The sequence below is a fragment of the Centropristis striata genome, chromosome 2 (assembly GCF_030273125.1).
Source record: "Centropristis striata isolate RG_2023a ecotype Rhode Island chromosome 2, C.striata_1.0, whole genome shotgun sequence".
In the NCBI taxonomy this organism is placed as follows: domain Eukaryota; kingdom Metazoa; phylum Chordata; class Actinopteri; order Perciformes; family Serranidae; genus Centropristis; species Centropristis striata.
In genome coordinates this window covers 15951371-15972032 of record NC_081518.1, presented here as the reverse complement: position 1 = coordinate 15972032, position 20662 = coordinate 15951371, and the positions used below count along the sequence as shown (strand labels likewise).

The following is a 20662-nucleotide window of genomic DNA, read 5'->3' as shown; positions in this document are numbered from 1 at the left end:
ATATTTACAAAAAACATTATCGACATCGGTATTTACTTAAATGTACCAAAAGTAAATATGAATGACCCATTTCTGAATATTTATATTACTGCATTTCTTTTTTTTTTTTATGTATTTTTTTGGGCTTTTCCATGCCTTTAATGGACAGGATAGCTGAAGAGAGACAGGAAGCAGGGGGCAGAGAGAGGGGAATGACACGCAGTACGACCACCCTATATTACTGCATTTCAATTACTTCATTATACTGCTAGGTAGCTTAAACTACAAAAAAAAAACATTTTTTACAAGTTGATTTATATTTTTGTATTAATTGTCTGGCTCTACAAAGTGACTTCGAACTCATAATGATAATAAATATAGCTAAGTAAAATATATAATGTAGCATAAAATAAAAAAACTACAAATCAAAAAGAGCTCTAGCCTCGATTACTAGTATTTTTCATGCGTTTTTTCTGCCCTCTACTGGTTTAATAATTAATAACTTGATTTAAATAAATTCATATAGCACCAAAGCTAAAAGTGCTTTACAGTGTGTCATTTAAAAAAACAAACAACTAAATTAACACAAGAGTAAAAGATACAATCCAAGACCTATTAAAAGAAACGAAGTACATTATGTGAAAGTTAAACTATTAAGACGCCTGGAATGTAAGAAGGTGCTTGTTTAAACATTTTTATCATCAACATTTATGACGTTTGTATACACTCTAAAAAATGTAGATTTTACGTTGAAAAACTGCTAAACCGTGATAGTAAAAGACCGTAAAATGATAGATGGGATAATTCAGTTCCAGTAACAATGAAAAACCGTAAATTTATATATCAGCCAAAACATTATTTTTTACATTTTTGTTTTTTGAAAAATACATAACTCCACTGTAAAATACACTGTATTATGTATTTAATGTAATATATATACAAGCCACCACTGTAATTTTTGCATTTATTTTTTGCAAAAATACTTTTTCTCACTGTTAAATGTGCTAAACACCATATCTCTAACAGAAATATACTGTAATATTTAATGGTAAAATCTTAATTTATGCGGCATTTATAAAGTATTTTCTTGTCAATTATATGGCAGAACAGCGTTTTTTATGGCAATTTTTTTATTTATATGGTAAAATATGGAATAAAATGTCAATCTTAAACGTGAAATCAACAGTGCTAATATCTTTTTACCGTAATATTTAATAAAGTTCTACCGTATTTATTACGGTAAAGTTCTGGTAACCACAGCTGCCGTTTTTTTTTTGTTTTTTTTTGTTTTTTAACCGTAAAAACAACAGGCTTTTTTTTACTGTGTAGTTTTCTTCTTTAAAAAATGTAAAATTCTAAAGTGAAACTCCCATCCTTTGACTTCAAAACACCGCAAAGCCTCAGTGGTTTTTTCCACGGGCGAAGCGTTGGCGAGGCGGGGTTCCTCCTCTCGCTCTGCCCGCTGCTCTTCGGTCGCGCTGCAGCAGAGCAGCAGCACAGAGCACAGGCTGAGCTCAAGTTAACAACTACTGGACAGCGACACACGGATGCTGAGGACTTTATTCATGTTTACCACATCGACATCCTTTCAGACAGTTTTATCTTTTCAGAATAATTTCCTCCACGTCGTCTCCCAGGACGCTCTTTAACATTGCATGTTTATTTGCATTAATTCCGCGAGAATGAACTTTATTTAGGACGCATCCCTCCTGCAGGTAGGCTCTTATTGTTATCATGTTATGAATTACTTATTTGACACACGCAGAAGATCTGTTAAACACTGAATTATAATAACTGTAGTTTCTTATTAATGATTTATAATCACACTCATGTATACTATATTTGCTACATTCATGTATGTAACACCAATTTATATGTTGTTGTATCAGAAGCTCTATTGTAGAATATCCAGCTGAAGTTGCAGTTGCAATACTTTGCATCAGATGATGAATCCTTGCTTTCATACCTTGAATAACCTGCATGGTTTGCTTAAATTTTGAGCTAAATTGGAAACATTTCAAATAGGTATAACTCAAGAAAAATACATAATATTGTTGTTGTTTTTTTTCATTTAGAAGGACCTTTTCCCAGTTCTAATTAGTCTACTGTTATTTATTAACATCATCACTGTTACATTCTGTGTTTAAGCCATCAGTATGAGGCTGGCTTGCCTAGATAAAAGTTGAATCGCTCCTTTTTATGAAACTGTATGCTTTCTTTAGCCACTGTGGGGTTTATCCTTATTTACTGCAAGTTTATTTGTTCTTAGTCTCTTCACTTTATTGTGCAGTCCTCAGGTCCCAGACTTCTGCTGGGGTTTTTTTCCGTGATCTAATCGAGATGTGGTCGATGTTGGCCGTCTGATGGCTGAATGCAATTAGGTGTAATAAAGTAGCAGGTAGGACAGCAGAAGTGCTAACCTGAAGTAAAAACCTGCAGTAAGACACTCTGGGTGCAGCTGAGGAATGAAAAATATGATGCTGTGCATTGACACAGTTTTCAAGCTTGGGGTCTGGACTCTGTCTGAGGGTCTGACGTTAATTATATGGGTCAGGATGATCATTGCTGTTGTTGTAGTATTTCCATTGATTCCCCTGAGGCATCACAGCAGGCAGACGTTACACGGGGAGTAACGCGCTGTCTGCACTAGATGGCGACCCTGAGCAAGGCACATGTCAGCCAATACACTGAAGACTGTCTGAGTATTCACACATAGGAGTGGGTGCAGAGGTTTCAGGTCATGTCTCTGCTGAAGATTATATTCAATAGTTAGAATGGATTGAATGTTGAGAATATTTGTGTTCAGCGACCTGAGAATGTGAAGTTCAAAGGCAGACTGAAGGAAGCAAACAGAGAGAGAGGGAGAGGGAGAGGGAGGGCCGGCGAGTGCTTGAGCGAAGTGCCATTCAGCTTCTGTGTTGTGTTCTCTCCTCAAGTATCAGCGGTTACTGTGCTGCTGCTGCTGCTGAGCTGGAGTGTGCTGTGCAATATGTCACGCAGACGTTTGTCACAAATGTGCCCCTCGCAATAATAGTAATGCAGCTTTTGACGACTCCCGAGCTCTTACTTTAATTAAACGTGTTTTACTTTTTAAGATGGTGCTGTGTGGGCGGCTGTGGGGTGGAGGTGGAGGTGGTGCTGGTGTTGCTGGGGGGGTCAGCAGTGCAGCTGGAGAATCATTTCAGGACCGCAAGTTGCCAGGAGTGTGTGCAGAGGAGAAGTTCTTTGTGTCTGAGTAACGATGAGAGACAAAAGGTTGTAAAAGCTGCATTTACCTCAGAAATAAAATAGAGTAAATGAGAGAGATGGCAGCAGACCAGAGACTCACTATAGCTCGTGGTTTGTACTTTGAGGAAGTTGAAGCATTATTTATATAAATGTTCTCCGTTGTCATCCAGGTGAATCTGCTGTCGCTCTGTTCTAGTTGATAATCATGACCTGTTTTTAGCAATAGTTGTAGTCTTAAAGCTGGTACGGTTAGGGGTGGGAATTGAAAACCGGTTGCAAATTAAGCAATTCATTGGAATCTTATGCCACTGAGGTTATTATTTTCCTTTTTTCAGTGCTTCCAATGCTTGGGTTTGGTCGTTCCCAACCTCTCTCCCCTTTCATGTCTGTCTCTGGCTGTCCTGTCCAAGAAAGGCAAAATGTCAAAGAAAAAAAAACAAAAATCAATGCCGTCATGCTTTTCTGACAGTTGCTCATTGCACGAATGTTGTCCAAGTCATGCTTGCAAGTCTTGCACGTTCAAAATCTGGCTTTATGTAATTCAGAAAGATGCGGCAGAGCTGCTTGTAAAAATAATCATTTCAACCTTATTTATGCTCCCTTTATGTTCAAAAAGAGATCAATTACATAGATGGATCCATTTCAGTGATGTAACCATCATTGGCGACATACTTTTGATGCGTCTTTTATGTTGGTATGAATGCTGAGCGATACATATCCACTGGGGGCGACTTAGAGTCAAAAGTTTTAGATAACAACGAACATTGCGATGTGTGGACGTTTGTCCGTGTCTGTAAAATTTCAGAAAGCTCTGGACAGAACGCTGACTCAGTATCCATGTACATATCTAACATTGTGCATAAATTAGTCTTAAGGGCAGAAACAACATTAATACTAGGGAAGGGAATAATTAATCGATGATCGATTAATGGTCTTTAAGAATTTAGTTGATCACATTGAATTTTTAATCGCTTCGTGTATTTTTTAAATGTAATTTTATCTCTGACTGCATATCAGTATCACGGAACTGAAACACGCCGTACGTCAATAAGACAATGAGCTGAGAATCAAGTTGGATAAAGCTTCAGTTTACAAACTGAAACAATTGTAAAACACACAGTAATACAATAATATTAATTTGAGTAAAACTAGCTTACTGTATCAAATCTCCTTGACGTTATCTTTACAGTTGAATTTCACTTGAGTTAGTTTCACGATTGACACTATCAAGTCTCTTTTCGTTCTTTCAAAATAAAAGCATCCGTTATCAAAATAGGTTTTTGCATAGTACTGTATATATGTCTTTTTTTGGGGGGGGATAAAAACATAGCGATTAATTGATCGTTAACCTTATGGATAATCGAGTCGGCATGTTTCTTCCAAACCGCAGCAGCACGTCTGTTACTGAAGGTTATTATCCTACGTTGTAATAAATTAAGTCTCACACAGGCTGTTTTGGCAGATTTATTCTTGACTAAGAAAACCTAAAAGAACTCGAATTGCGTACAAATTTCTTCTAAACTGCATTCAGATTTAGAGATAATTAAACAGTGGCTTTGATGCTGAAAACCTTTGTTAGCCTCCTTTCCCCCCACACAGAAAATTGATCAGGGTATTAACAAAGGATTCAATAAAGAAGTGGGCCGATAAGCAGAATCAATAATGATATTGGTGTCCAAAAAAACTACAGTACAAACGGGTGAAAACGCAAATTTGTACAATATGCTTGTTGAGGCACACTTTGACTCTTGAGCTACCAAGCTGTTTTTATGAGGCATTACAGAGTGAATGAGAGGTGATTTCTTAATGGTCTGATTAGACGCTTTTGGAGAAAATCTGGACTAAAGTAAAAAATGTTCAGCCATTCTTTGAAAAAAAAATCAAATATGAATTAATTATTGTCAGCGCAGCCTTCAGTAGTCGAGCTAATTATTTGTGGCTGCAGCAGTAAGAGTCATTAATTGTGAATTTATTCTCCTGCCCATAAAAAACAACAACACTTCAACTGCTCTGTGGGCCACATCTTAATAACTGTCCCCTCAACACTGCTGCACTTGTGAGTGAGCCATTTTATGGTAAACATATTTCCAATCACTGTTTAAAGAATAACAGACTGTTGAGGGCAGAGTATTGAAGTGTGTCGCCAGCAGAAAATAGTTCCTCCAGGCCAGCTGCCCTCCCATGCATACAAACCAAACAGTCCGCTGCTCCTCGCAACCACAAAGCCATTAAACACCTGATGTGGTTCAGAATATGCTGGAATATTGGAGCAAGCAGCGCTCTGTTCCTCTGGGCTTTTTATGGAGCATGTGGAAGCGTTTTGTCCCTGAAAATTCAATGATCTTTGTGCAGACGGTTGGAAGCACTATTTGTCAGTCTACCAGCACATTAAACCTGACTTTCCATTTCCATTCCCATTTTATTCCAAAATGCTATTCATATTCATGCTCATTTCAGAGAAAAAAAAATTGCTGCCTTGAGCACGTCAGGCAATATTTGCAAAAGATAAACGATTCTGGGCACAAAAATGTTCTATTTTACATGCAAATGTTCTATGAAGATTCAAAACTAGGCCGTAGCGTAGAAGAGAGAGGGTCTATTTATGTCTTTTTTTTTTTTTTTGAAAGGAAGTTATTAATTTGTACATTGGAATTTTGTGTTCATCTGTCAGAGAACTGTTGCATCACAATTTGTCTTTATTATCTCATTAACATGAACAGATAATTCATGCAAAACCTCAAATGAAGAAAATATAATATGGAATGTACCAATTATTGTTGAACATCAGTTTGGTGTCATTATGAATCCCACTGCTTTTCCCTGCCAAGCATTCAAGTGCTAGGATTGGCCAGGCGTCCGTAATGGCAAAACTGGTACCTTACCAACAGGCTATCCCAACCTTAGCCACTCAACTCAATCTAAAATCTGCTACACAGGGCGGGTATTGGCAAGAAATTCAGTGGGGTTCATGATCAGCACCTGCTTTGAATCATATCAGACGATTGAATGGCCATTATCAGCACTAATCAGCCCATAACAATGATTGAGTCTTGGGTCTGCTCCACCTGCTGGCAGGTTAAGAAGGTTGTTATCAGCCCATTCAATGGCCGCTCACTAAAAACAAATTGGTTTTGTTTAGTTTAAAGGTTGCAGTTCCCTTACAGCTACACTATAAAACTACTTCTCTAAGTTCAGGGCAAAAAACCTCCTGGTTAGGCGTTATAAATGATCATTTAAAAAGTAAAATAAATGCATGAAAATGCATGGAAGTTAACATCTTATGAGGACAATGCAAGCACCAGAGGTGACATGGTTATGTTGGAAATGTAATAATGTGACGATCGGACGTAAACTGACGTTACTTCTCATAACATTGGTAACTTTTGTTTGACACAGGCCATGAAGCCCTGGTTCTGGGTTTGTTTGATCCATCCACCTCCCGGTGTCGGCCAGTATTCACCTTGTTGACTCTCTATTGGAATATCAGCAAATAAGATATTTACTGACGGTGTAGCGGTATATTAAATAGCAGGCTAAAACCAATTTAAAGCAATTATTTTTAAAATATCCTTTTCATGCATGAGAAAGAAGGTAATATTAAAAGTTGTTTAATACAATTTAAAAGGGTGAATATTGGGGCAATATGACTGTAGTGCTGTTTATCAATCTGGATTGTTTTGTTGCTAGTTTACGAGTGTTTGAGATGCCGGCCATAGAGACGGCCTACTCTCAAGTATAATGGAACGAAAGGGCCTGACATGTGGTACTCAAACCGCCAAAGCAATCCAATTTCAAAAACTCAACAGCAATACCCCTTTCAGAAACCCGACCTGGTCACTGAAGATAATCTACTGACCTTGTTGTGAATAGTAAGAGCTTTAATCAGAGAATATTGTTTCTACTTGAAACTGCTCACAATGAGTTCTGTTTAGTGTTCTGAGAAACTGCATAATCATTTCTGAAAAGAGACATTACTGTTCAAATGTTTATTTTGAGCACAACAAGGGAAGTACCATATAGTTCCATCATATTGAGAGAAGGCCGATATCATAAATAACTCATAAAACAACACAGTCATAAAAATACCCTGAAAATACTCAACAAATAAAAGTCCTGCACTTAAGTTGGTTAATCAGTTATGAGCATCAAAATGTATTTAAAGCATCAAATGTAAAAGTACTTGTTATGCAGAATGGCTCCACTCAGATTGTTTTATATATTCCAAATATATTTTGGGATTACTGTCTTTGATGCATTTATATAAGCTGCATTTAATTTGGTCAACAAACTGTTTAATTTATAAGACATGTACAGTAAGTCGCTTTGGACAAAAGCGTCTGCTAAATGACATGTAATGTAATGTAATGTACAGTCATTTTAAATCACTTCATTTATTTTGATCATGTTTTTTATGATAAATCTCGACCTGAAAAGTACCTAAAGATGTCAGTTAAATGTAGCGGAGTAAAAAGTACGATATTTGACTCTAAATGTAGTGAAGTAGAAGTATAAAGCGGAAAAATAAAGTACCTTTAAAATTGTACTTATGTGCAGTACTTTTGTAAAAACCCTGTGAGAAAAAACATTGTTTTCGGGATGAACTGTCCCTTTGAAACAGTTCAGTTGTTGTCATTAATATGTCTTTGTTTCCCGGGCACAGAAGGGAGAATAATTAACAACAACAACAAAAAACCATTGATTTCAGACCAGAATTTACAATCACTGCATCCCTGCAGATAATAAAGATCTACTGTTAAAGATTGACCCCTTCAAACAGCTGATGGCAGATGGATTACACCGTGTGAGAGTCTGAAATGTTTCAGTCTGGACGGATCACGGTCCTCAGCAGCCGCCGCTGCGTTTCCAGTCTGCTGAACCCTTTCAACTGGGAATCCTCCGCGTTCTGTCAGATCAATACATGTAATCAGTGTTGATAAATGGGAGAACACTGGCTGTTGTTTCTCAAGGACATGTTATATTGGAGTTGCAGCGACTGTGGCCGGCTGCCTTTGCATAGCAAGTTCTTCCTGAACCTCTTTATGCTGCATTATCACTCATAAGATGTGGAAAAAATAACACCAAGTGGCTTCAGGGTGCAAGGAGGGGAATTATAATGTAGTGTGATCTGTACATTTCTTGTTTAAAAAGTGCTCCCTTTTTTTACAACTCATCCCTGTGCTTATGTTTTGTTTATCACTTCAGAAATGGAGATGAAAATCTAGCGTGTTATTTATGGTGTTTTAGAGCATAACTGGCTGAGAAAGTGTGTATGTGATGAGAGTTATGAATTATGGAGAGACTTTGTCAAGAAGTTTGAGCACTGTTCTCTCATTCTCAGGATGAGGCAATGGCAAAACATCAGTCATGAAATTCAAATAGCTCATCAGGTGGAGGTAAAAGGGAGAGACCATTAAGGCCAGCAGCCCATCAGCTCTCAGCATCTTATTCATCCTGCAACAAAGGCAAGGGCGGAGGAGAAAAAAGAAGAAGAAAAAGCAACATGAAAGACTTTTAAGTGGTTCTGCCTGGTGGGTACTTTGGAGTGGACAGGAGGGAGGGTGATGGAGCTGACCATTACAAAACATCATGAATGCTCTCCTCAGGGCAAATGGATGAGTAACACATTATACGCGAAACATCCAGCGGCTTCATGCTGCATGTTGCTGCTGCACTAAGAGAGCGGGGCTTTCTGTTGTCCAGGTCACATGTTGTTTTTGTTCCTGCAAGTTTGTGGTTGAGTGTTACAGTATCGATCTGATCCTGGCTTTAATCAGATATTCATCCATCACAGGCTGAGGGATGATTATAGAGGTGACAAACATGAGTCAATTAATAGATATCTGCATATAAATGTAGAATCACGGCAACAGGACAAGATTTTGGTGTCAGAAGAAGAGCCCGACAGAGGCTGATATAGATACAGATTTAAGAGGGGACAAATTCACCAATAACAATCTGGTGGCCGATATAGTGGGGTCTAATGAAAAGAGACCTTTTTGTTATGATTGTGCACCGACCTTGCACCAATATTACCATGCATATGTACAAAGGTTAGAGTAAGCTTTAGTTGGATGCATGTAAACGTTGTTAATGTTAATGTGTAGAGCAGAATAAATGCAGCACAGCCGCCTGAATAAAATGTTGGCATTGTACATTAAATATAGACAGATACATTGAATCTCAATGTTTCTGAACCGCTGAACTCTTTTTCTACTGGACTAATTCTGATGTTTTTCCAGGACTCTTTTTTTTTTTTTTCTTTCTCAGATGCAGTTTCAACACTGTACATTTAAACAAACTACTAGATTAAGTTTAGGAAACAAAAGTACTTGTTTAAGTCTAGGATACAAAACTACTTTGTTAAGTTAAGGAAACAATACTACTTGGTAAAGTCTAAGAAACAAAACTATTTGGTCAAGTTTAGGAAACAAATCTAATTGGTTAAGTCTAGGAAACAAAACTACTTGGTTAAGTTTAGGAGACAAAAGTACTTGGTTGAGTTAAGGAAAACAAGGAACACCTGGTTAGGTTTCAGATACAAAGACTACAGGAACAGCGGTCTTCTGGGTGAAAGTTCAGTGTTGTTTGAGGTACTTATTCGTCCTTTTCTCCTCCTCCTTCATATTTCATATCAACATGTCTGTGGTTTGTAGAAATGTACAATAACATTCTTATGTATAGTTGTGTTTTGAGAGGCTCGACTAAAATGTGGGCTTTATAGGTGTAAAAAAGCTGAAAACGTAGTAAGTAACTTTTAGTACCATAATGTGTGATGGTGTCATGGATTTTTGTTAAAATTGATTTCATAAAACTGAACGGGAGCCAGCATCAAAGTGAAAGTATCGTACCAGTATCGAACATTTTTAAATGATGCAGCTCTAATCATCTTCCCCGCGTTTGGACAAATGCACTTAAAGCTGTGAAAAGTTTCATGTTGTGATTTAGTTTGTTGAGACGGCCTCAGCAGGGAAATAATCACAGTATCCAAAAAGCCTGAAATGATGCCAGCTGGGAATTCGTGTGAGATTTTTTTTTTTTGGTGGTGTTTCTCTGTGCTTTCATTAAACACGAGAGCCTGGAGACGGACAATCCAAATCATTATGTTCCTCGTAATAAGTAATGACCTTGCCTGCTCTGGGAGACGAGTGGAACCAAATTATAGCAGAGATCACCCTGTGACACCGCACAGCCACCGGTACTGAGCGAGGGAAGAATTTAATTCTGCTCTTGCATTTTGTCAGTGTCGTCTGAAAGAAAACACAAGTCCGATTAGAGAAGTTCTCGCCAGCTGAATAGCCTCTCCTTCTCTGTGTTTTCCTCTCTGATCGGGCCTTCACATGAAGTTGTCGACATCCAGCTAACCAGCTTTGACAGCTTCCCTCATAGAAGACCCAGAGAGCTGGAAGCATTACAGTGGATTATACTAAGTCCAGCACAGCGCAGCAAGACTTGCTCATTGTAAAGTGATCCTCATGCTTTTCTGACAGTCTGTCTGTAGAGAGTCTCTGTGGGGTTAGTTAGTGACCGCGCTGTGACAGCTGCTCACCAAACAGAACAACATGCCTGGTGTTGAGCTGCTTCTGAAGGTTTGATCAAGATATATAAACTGAATCAGGACTGAATGGTCCATCAGTATCAGTATGTTATTCATGAGCAGGAAAAAAAACTTTATCTGTTTGTTAACACTTTAACATTTGCTGCTGAGCCACCAGTAAGACTGAAAATATACTACAGCCTTGCGGATTTTTGTTAGTGGTAAAACAGGATTAACACATTAAGGGGTCCTGTGGATCTCGTTTGAGCCCCAACACATCCATTCTGAGTCCCAGACACAGTCAGTAGTGCTGCACTCTCCCTCAGGTTTGCTGCACGTCACTCAGCCTGTCACAAGTTTTGTTGGATGATATATTGTCCCAGAAATACTTTGAGTTCAATTTTAGGACCATTTTATGCCACTCGTATAAAGATAATATCATAGCATAATTTTAATAGACCCTTTCAAAGAGCAGTGAATTCTTATTTCTGAATCATGTTCAGACATTGGAATGGGAATGGGAGAAAATCCTGAAATAGCCAAATAAAAAAAAAAAGAAAAACCACACAAGTATAGAGAGCCAATCCAGTTCCTCAATATTCGGGAGCTTTAACATGTTGGCTACAATGTTGGTGACATTTAAGTCTTTTTTAAATTATTTTTATCCTGTAATAATCCATGTTTTATAGTACACTTTTTAGATCTTGGTGGTGATGAAGGATGTTAGTCATTGGACATCTGGATCTTAAGTTATCAGAGAATCTGAAAGCTGGCCTTTAAGCCAGCTTGGCCAATAGCATACCAAAAAAACTACTTTATTCAGTGTTTCTTCTGGTTTAAACCATTGGGTGGGTTTGTAGTGGAGAGGAGGAGACCTCTGTGGATAATCCAGCTCCTGGTACAAACCTGAACACTGAAGGATTTTAACCAGAAAAGACTGATGACAATGATGGTGTTGCTGCGGCTTTGTCCGTTGTTATGATTGACAGACCCCCACTGGCAGAAAATGACATGTTGCACATGCAAATAGCATTAGCTGGAAAACATATGCTACTTCGTCAATGATTTAAATTCAGAATAAGTAGGATTTGTCTATTGCTGCTTGTAAAGATAACATTCAAATTTGGCCCCAAACCCTGGTTCTTCTGGTCTACTTTAGCAAGCTAACTGAGCTAATCGCTGACATATCTTTCCAACTCGCCAACCCCAGATCTGATCCTGCTTTAGAGCATTGTCATTTCATCTCGCTATATTTGCAGTTTTTCAGTTCTGTGTGCGTTATCTTTGTCGCTTCCTTTTAGATGTCAAATCAAGTCAAGTCAAGTCAAAGTTTATTTATAGAGCACATTTAAAAACAACCTCAGTTGACCAAAGTGCTGTACAGTTATTAAAATAGAATAAAATCATACACAAATAGTTATGAATAAAAACAATGAAAACAATAAAATACTAAAAACAGTAAAACAATAAAACAGTAATAAAAACTCAATCCAAAAACAGAGTTAGAGATAGAAAAGGAAAATAAAAGGGTAAAAAAGTTTAAAAAAAAAGCCAAGGATTCTTGCCTAGCTGGGACTGAACGCCCAGGAGAATAAATAGGTTTTTAATAATAATCATGTTTTAAAGTGCTCAACAGACTGTGCAGCTCTGACCTGGAGAGGTAGGCTGTTCCACAGTTTTGGGGCCGCCACAGAGAAGACTCTGTCCCCACGAGTACAGAGTCTGGACTGCAGTACGACCAGGAGCAGCTGGTTAGACCACTTAAGTGCTCTGGAAGTACTGTGGGGTTTGAAAAGCTCTGATAAATAAGATGGTGCCAGACCATTTAAGCACTTAAAAACAATTAATAAAACCTTAAACTGGATCCTAAAATGTACAGGTAGCCAGTGCAAAGATGCAACGATGGGGGTAATGTGATCACGCCGTTTCTTTCCAGTCAGCAGGCAGGCGGAGATGTATGGTTATGATCTGACACCTGGTTGTATGGTTCGTATAGAGCCAGCCCTCACACCTGCATGCTGTGGCTGGAGGTTTCACACCCTGAGCCCCAGGGGGTGACACCCAGAAATGTCATGAACACAGCAAAATGAAAACCAAAGAGAAAGTCCAGGCAGAGTGCAGAGTCCCTGCAGAGTCAGACTCTTCTCGTGGGGCATAAGTGATGATTGAGAGGGATTATGTTCGGGTGCATACATTGTTTTTTTTAGGAAAATCCCTCTCATTCTGCCTTGAAACCCTGATGCAGTTTTCGTGAATGATTAGTTTCCTTCCTAAACCTAAAGCTGCTGCTGCTGCACCTTATTTCAGCCAAGAATCTGCTGAAGCATTTTCATACTAGCTAAGACACTACAGATGACCTTCAGTCGACTAATGAAGGAAAGTGCTGATTGCCGTGTGCTGCCGCGCATCGGAAACACCTTCATGTGCTCTGATGTGAATTCTAAAGCGAATATCTGAAGGAACTTTGGAGATAAATTTGCTTTCTTTTGCTTTAATGTTAGCAGCAGGGCTGCAACAACATACTAATTATGAGTGACAATCCTCAGAGGTTTTTAATGCTGCTCGATTTGGAGACGCATGCATGTGTTTAATAAGGAGGCGGCTGATAAAGCCTGTTAGCTTTAGAGGGTTTGCTCAGATTTAGTTGAGGATTAACTTTTTTTCCCTAAAGTTAAGAAGTCATTTGTGCAATTGGCTTATTTGGCTTCTGAAATGTAAATATTGAAACATCCATAATATAATGTATCGTGTGTGTGTGTGTGTGTGTGTGTGTGTGTGTGTGTGTGTGTGTGTGTGCGCATATAATGTGTAAAACATCTTAAGTTGCAGTAATATCAAATATCTATCAAAAACTCGATAGTCAGACTTCATGCAACTTTAGATTGTCCTTGTGATTTTGTTTAATGAAGATTGAATCAAGAAGGTCAGGTCATTGTACAGTGCAGGTTACTGTGGCAACACACACCATTGTGTGGAAAAGTTGCTTTGTGTTACTGACTGAGTTTTCTCTGACAGATCTGCTTTCTGATAAAAAACAAGTTCTGAATTTCACCTTGTTACTGAGTGTTTTTGAGGTGGAGGCCAGAACGAATGATTTAATGTTGAGAAACAAGTTTTACATCTTTGCTCAAAGCTATAACTACAACATGTGTCACAAAATACTGTGTCAGTGCTGATTCACAGATTGATTGGAACAGGGTTGCAACCTGCCTCGTAAAGCATGCACCTGCGTCCCCTGCAAGGCCCCCCAGTCCAGCCCTGCCCCCACTTTCCCCCCACTCTTTTCACTTTATTATGATTATGATCATTGTACATTAGGGTACCGATGTGCAGCATCAGACGAGAGAGGGTAACGACTGTGAACCCTGCAGCTTCAGCATCAGGTGAAGGAAAACCTGCTGTGCACCCGACAGGATGTGCAACCAATCAGCCAACAGAACCTTCAGACGGCAGCACTGATTGCTTTGCACTTAAAATTAGCCCGGAATCAGCCCCTGAAGTTGGCATATCTCACCCGAGGGAGCTGTAACTTAGATATACAGGTTCAAAAAGCCTGCTGTATCCAAGGGCTTGGACCCCAGGACCTTTTTAACCCTACAGAAAACTCGTATATTAAGAATAGCAGAAATTGCATCCACTGAACAGTGATCACATGGTGGTGGCAGCACATTTTAATAAGCTCATTGGCTGAAGTTGGTTGTCTGTTAAGGCCAGTAGTCCCGCCTACTGTATGGGAGAAAATCTATGCTATCACATCGGGAAATGTTGGTCTTCCCAGGCTAAAGGATGAATACTTGGATTTTGGTTTTGAACATTTATGGTTAAAAATCCTGCAGAATATACAGATTTTCCCTGTTAAAGTCTTTAAATATGACACCAGGGATCCTTATTCACCATCACCTGAGAGGAAGAGGGAAAAACAGCATTTTATGTGTTTTTCTTCTTTGGCCAAATTAGTTTCAACACAGGAAATAAAGATGATAAAGCAACAAAAACCCAGCAGATAATGAATTCACAATTTCAGTTCCCCGTAGCTTTAATTATTTCACAGTTGATTGCTAAAAAAAAATATTCATCACACAGCAAATGTGTCAAATTAATGGAAGATTAATTGTTCGTTTGTTCTCCATTCAGCTATTATATGGGAAATTAAATGGCTTTGACCTTAACTCATGTACCTTTTGAATTATTTTTAATTCACAAGATATCTGCTTTAGTTTGACAGTGGGCTCAGCAGACTGTGCAAACAGGAGGATGAAAACATTAAAGCTCATGATTCTCTCTGCATAAGGGGAGCAGAGACTGAAGTTCTTGTTTGTTTTGTTTTTTTATCAATATGAGCAGAAGTTTAGGACCCTCCAGTGTCACATTGTTGGGGACCGTGTGAACACCACGTGCTCAGGCAGCAGATGCATTCGGACAGTTTTGAAATTGAGATAGAATTGAAAAAGCCTGCAGCTACCCTGAGAGTACATTTTGAGATATGGCCATTATTATGCAGCAAGTGCATTTCCCATTAAAGAAATCCCACAATCTAGCTGAGCTAAAATTAACTCTTGTCTTTCCATCACAGGACACACACACACACACATAAAAAATAACGAAAGGGTTTTCTGTAACCTCGGCGCCCCTCCCTTCATTTCTGTGACGATCAATTATGAGTCAGTTTATCTCGGTGACAGGTGGACCGTCCTCTGTGGGGCTGTGTGTGACTTTTTACAAATAGTGCTGATATGTCTTCTTATGTGTGCCAGCTCACCCAGGGGAATATCACCACTAACCCGCAGCCTCCTGGCTTAACTCCTCTTACTGTCTGTCAATAGGCTCCGGGGAGAAGACCGCCTTCAGTGGAAGCACTGAACCTTATAGCTCAGCTGTGTGTGTGTGTGTGTGGGCGCACAGACGAGCTGCCGGGAGGGACAACTTTACTAGTTTGGAAGTTACATATATTTTTATTTCCATGTTAGACATGCACTTCTTTCATGACTGAAAGCTGCAAAAATTAATATTTTTGTAGACTGGTCTCTCAAAAGCTCTGTCCCGCTACATGGCGGGAAAGATCTGTGCCGTCTTTTCACCTTAGTGCGTTCATAGTGATCCCGCAAAGAACTGATATTCCTGCCCTTTCATAGTGCAGTCTGGAGTTGCAGAACAAGGTGGAGGATAGTGGGAGGAGTTGATAGTGACGTGCGACAGAGCAGCAGCAGTGCTGAGCAGTAGCACAGTGCTAATAGGCTAAAAGTTAGCTCTGTAGCAGTACAGTGTGTATGTGCTGCAGCAGCATGTGTTCACTTAGTGACCTCCGTTTGTTTACAACAAGCACCGGACACTCTGTGCACAGTTAGCGATGCTGGTTTGTTTACAATCAACGGCGGACACCACATGTACAGTTAGCATGCTGGTTTGTTTACAATAAGCGGCAGACGCTGTGTGCAGTTAGTGACGGTAGTGGCGGTCACCATTGTGAACAGTGATTCGATGACTGTCCCACGAATTTTCTGCCTCTGTGACCTCTGGAGGTGGAAAATTGGTGGGATCAATCGATCCTGGCAACCCGCTTCGGGTGCGTTCATAGTGGAGGCGAGACGTTACAGACCCCTAAATGTCAAACGGCACTATGGCGTTTGTACAGGCAACCGCGACACATATTTACGTTTTAGACTATCCTCTATCTTGCTCATTTTGTAGTAATGATTGACGGTGATGTGGAGTTTAAATGGTGGATGTCACACTCGGGTTGATGGATGGGTGTTTCACAAGGAGAACGGGGTTAATGTCCCATGTGAAAACAAAAGTTTTCAAAAAACTTTTTTCAAAACTTATGTTTTTACGTAACTTCCGTGGCTCACGTCACCTTTGTTACTACTTCACTTCTGGCGTTTATGTACAAAACATTGTTTTATTTTGGTTTCGCATGGGACACAAGTAATGAGTGGGTGGAGACCAAAAGCAGAGGTAAAAGAGAGCGAATGTTGGAGGTTTTTGGAGTTTGATTGATCAAAAATCAATAAGGAAATTGATAAAGAATCAGACTGATAAGCAGAACCCAAAAACTGTACTGGAATCATTAAAATCTATCAGTTGCCTACATGTGTCTGGGTGGGAGCAAGAAAGAAAATATAGTGTCCTACAAAAAGTACTGGAACATGTAGGTATGTTTAAAACCGTGATTGTGATGTAATGCACAACAGTGGTTGTCACGTGTCGACAATATGTTTCGGCCCTAGGACATCATATGAATCATCCTGCAGAAGTTCTTATAGTAAACCATACAAACTCCTTCATGAGAACAAATTTGTACCAGACAAGCTGCTGCATCACAAAATGCAAAACACACCAGACTGGAGGAGCCGTTCAGCTCAAACGTGTAGAGTACACCTGATAGTTGGGTCACACAGGGTTCAAGACTGAGACCACCTCCCCAAGAGTGCGATCACTGTTTTCACATCTGCCCAAAAGAACCACACAAAGGGGGAAAGATAACAAACCAATTTAACTGGGCTAAAAAGCACTTAGAGGTCTGGAAACTCAGCCACTCCACTCTGCTGTTAATGGTGTTGTTTTGAAGCCGTTCCTGTGAGGATCTGACTGTAGTTTGAGGGTCATTTTGTTGTAGGAAAGTGGCAGATCTACAGCAGGTTTCCCTCCAGGACATCTCTATATTTTCCAGAGCCTACAGCACGACGCTGTCACCGTCCCCTCAGCTTCATGGTCAGGAAGGCGTGTTGATGATCAAACGTATGATGGCCGAGCACAGAACCTCCTTCCACTGGGTTTCAGGGTTCCAACACAGACTAAATGTAATTTGAGCTTTTGAACAGAAGCCCTCTCTTTTCTATAAAGCCGTGGCTGGTAAATCACCAAGGCAGTCTCAGCCGTGGAGCCCTGTTGCTTCCCCTTGCTGCCAAAGGTCTCTGGAGGCCCCCCTCTCAGACTCTGGGTTTCTGAGGACGGACTGCTCGAGGCGGATTTACAGCTTTGACATATTCTTTACATTTTTATGGTGGATCTTACTGCACTCTGAGGGATATTTTGTGCCGGGGAAACTTTCTTGTATCCTTCCTCTAACTGCTGATTTTCAATAACCTTGATGGAAATGGGTTCTTTTGCCCCGCGATGTTCTTTTTATTTGAACAGGAAATTGACTACAGTTGAAACAGGTGCTTTTAACCCTAAAGATAATTTGTGATTGCAGTTGCTCTCTGCTCACGTTGTGACTTTTGAAAATTGTCAGCAACAGTGATAGTTTAGTAAATGGGGTAAAGTAATTACAATAAAAGGCCGACCATGCACTCTTTAGCTGTGTCATTCAAAAAGCAAAAACTAAATGAACCACTAACTGCAGAAACTCTGTTCTGATAAGAATAATCCAGAAGATAATAATCATCTTAGATCAATTATCACATCAACATCTTTTTACAATCCGTCTGTTCACGTCCATAAAGTTTTGTCCCATTAAATCTTCAAATGCTTTTTAACTCTTTTTAATAAAAGTAATTAAAGTTAAAGAACATTTTAGCATTTTGTAAAAATAGATGTGGTGGTGGTTTTGGTCTTTTGGAGTTGGAGATGTTGACTCCTAATGTTCAGCTGCCTTCAAGACTGAGAATACACAATCATTTCCATGTGTTGTCCTTTATTACTATACTATACATACTAACACAGTGGGCAAATCATCACCATTCTCTAAGATCTGAGAGATTTTCAAAAATGTCATGATTGAAGGCTCCAATGCAATATTTTCACCATGCATTACAGTGTAAGCGGCTGTTATTCATTGGTTTTAACTGTAAACTACAATAACAATCAAAAAGATCAAAGAAAACACATCAGGTGAATGATTCCGATTATTCCAACAGTGCTTGAATGCAGCACAAATGCAGATCTTGCAATGTAACAAAAGTAAAAAATAATTTGTTTATCCGCCTCGGATTCAAATCTTTTACAAAATGTTATGGATTCTTCCTCGGCTGATGCTTCACCTTCACACCAAGTTTCATGACAATCAGGCCACAAGTTTTACCATAATCCTGCAAACAAACAGACAAACTACACTGAAACATTGGTGGAGTAATAGATAAAAATTTATGGGGATGAAAACATAATCCCAGAGACGTGAGGAAACATTTCAATGATAACATCGTTGCATTCTCCCCTTTTTTCCCTCAGCACTTTAAATCTGTGCTGACTGTAACCACTGTGCCTATTATTTGCACCCTGCTGTGTGTGTGTGTGTGTGTGTGTGTAAAGCTACAAACTCACCAGTTTACATCAATCACTCCCAAATAATACAACCAGTTTAGACCGCAGCTTCCTGCAGTGCATGGCTGAAAGAAGTTAGAGAAGTTGTACAGTTCATTCTACTCTACTTCTAGCCGGTTCAGGTGATGTATAAACTTTCTACCCAAACAGGAAACTAGATTAAATTAGAGAAGCTAAATTAGGCCCATACCTGCACCCATGAAATACAAAATACTACATGCACAATAACAAAAAGATAGAACACAATAAAACCTCTGTGTGACGGAAACAAAAACATACAAACCTAAAAAAGAAGCAGAAAAGGAAATCAGAAAACCTGCAGAAGAAGCAGGAGAATCTGCATCTGTACTGTAAACAGAGAGAGAAATACTGGAGCAGCTATTAATCTTTGCTGATGTCGTTATTTGTCATATGATGGTCTGAAAAGCTGTCAGAAAACAAGTTGGAACTCGTTATTTCCCAGATTTGGAGACCTTGTGTGCTCCGTGCAGGCAGAAAGACCCTTACAGGACAGAGACCTTCAGTGTTTTTGTCTCCAGTGCAGCTCAGACCAGCAGCCCGAGGCCTGTACACTCCACAGCATTCGTCCCTTTGAAACCTGAATCTAGAAACAAAAGTCTGTTATTGCTCATTATAGGTGGCACCCGGCCGTTCCAAACAAGCTCTGTTTATGTTGAGATCTTCCACTTGTGCTACTTCGGGTGAACTCGTCTGTCAGAGCGCAAACAGAGGAAATCTACTGTGTTTAACATCAACATTTTAAGCCTTCATTAGTGCTGCACAAGTCTCATCAAAGTGAATTACTCATTATTTTGAGCTCCGTTATTTTAACCCACAAATGTATTCATTTTTGCATAAGGCATAAGCATGGAGGGATCATTCATTCATTCGTTGGTTTGCCTCACATCCTGCTGGACCATCAGCCTCAGAGTTTTTGTGCAGGCCTATGACATCTGCTCAAAGACTTCTCATGGTTGCAGTGATTCACAACATTTAAAAAAACATATTTTATTGACAGTTTTTATATCGTCCTTGCGCGCTGACTCCTGACTGACAGGAAGGGGTGCAAAAATCACAAAGCAAAAGGCATTACGGTCAAACAACTAGGCTGTAAACAAGCTTACCTCGGCCACATTCTGACATCCAAAGAAAAGTTTGGTCTCATTCTTACTGGAGCTGCTGCAGATTACTTCTGTCTCTAATATGTTTTGATCCACTTAAATTAGGCATGATACAAAATGAATAAATCCCCACTGTTGTTATTTTTAGCACCATCTTGTCATGAGTCAAAGTTTTCATAAATGCACATATCAGACAAACTTGTATCTGCAATTAGGTAGAAAGTGCTGCTATAGTCATTAACCGGCTGCAATGACAGTGCAGAGATGTCAGAGTGTGGATGTGGAAGACACTGACCAATCAGAGCAGACTAGGGCCTTAAAGAGACAGAGGGTGAATAAAGCTGTATTCAGTGTTTTTTTTTTTTTTTTGGGTTGTTTTTTTTACATGAAAGCAAGTAAACAAGTAGGGGTGGGTGATATGTACAAAAATCTTTAATCACGATACATGCAAGTTGATAAACAGTAATGGTTTACTGTAAATGCTCTGTTAAGCAAATTTTGCTTTTATTTCCATCTTCCATAGGCTGCAACCAAAAAC

The 20662-nt window shown here is 39.3% G+C and overlaps 1 protein-coding gene across 1 annotated transcript in view; it reads left to right on the top strand.

Annotated features, from left to right (window-relative positions):
• LOC131990292 (multiple epidermal growth factor-like domains protein 11) overlaps positions 1–20662 on the top strand; it is a 210004-nt gene that overhangs the window by 315 nt on the left and 189027 nt on the right. The window lies entirely within an intron of this gene.